A 900-nucleotide genomic window follows, 5' to 3' on the forward strand; every position below is an offset into this window, starting at 1 on the left:
ACAATTGGTGATAAGATTACAGTTGTTTGCGTTCTTTACTTTAAAAAAGGGAATAGTTTTAACAATTTTAAAAATTTTCATTTTTGATCTTTAACATAAATGACCTTTGTATGGTCAAAGGTCATTGACTTAGGATGACCATTCTTACTTTGATCTTTGATGGCCAATATATACTTCCGGTTTTGCAGACGTCCGAAAACAGCAATTTTCGAAACTTCAAAGGCTCATATTACTTTTAGTTGACCTTTTGACCTTTAAACCTGAACAAAAGTTGTTGCCCATTACGAGATATATCCGATATTATCTTCACTATTGTTGTGTATCGTTAACTTCCGGTTCTACAGCCAACTGGACATAAAAATAAATCACTATTTGGGACAATAAGTGATAGAATTACATTTTGTTTGGACCTTTTACTTTAAAAAAGGGAATAGGTTTTACAATTGATAAAATTTTCATATTTTGACAATTTACATGCATGACCTTGGTCTTTAAAATGTTAAAGGTTATTGATCTATGATGTCCATTCATTCTTTTATCTTTGATGACCGACATATATTTACGCTTTTACACACGTCCAAATACAGCAATTTTCAACACTTTTACAGGCTTATATCTCTTTAATTTGACCTAATTTGACCTTTGTTGACCTCTTGACCGTAACACAAGTTATTGTATTGAGGAGACCTTTTCAAAAATATTTTCATTTTGTTGTTCGATTGGAACTTTTAACTTTACAGATATTTGAAAATTCGACTTTTTACTACCGAATGATAACATCTTTCAGTACCGAAAGGTATCAAATTCCAACGTCTTTTCACTACCTTACGTTAAACGGTTTAAACGATGTTTTGACTATGAAATGTTTACATGCTTTTCTTTTCGGTAGAAATCCCATTG

Source organism: Lottia gigantea, assembly GCF_000327385.1.
Source record: "Lottia gigantea unplaced genomic scaffold LOTGIsca_323, whole genome shotgun sequence".
In the NCBI taxonomy this organism is placed as follows: domain Eukaryota; kingdom Metazoa; phylum Mollusca; class Gastropoda; family Lottiidae; genus Lottia; species Lottia gigantea.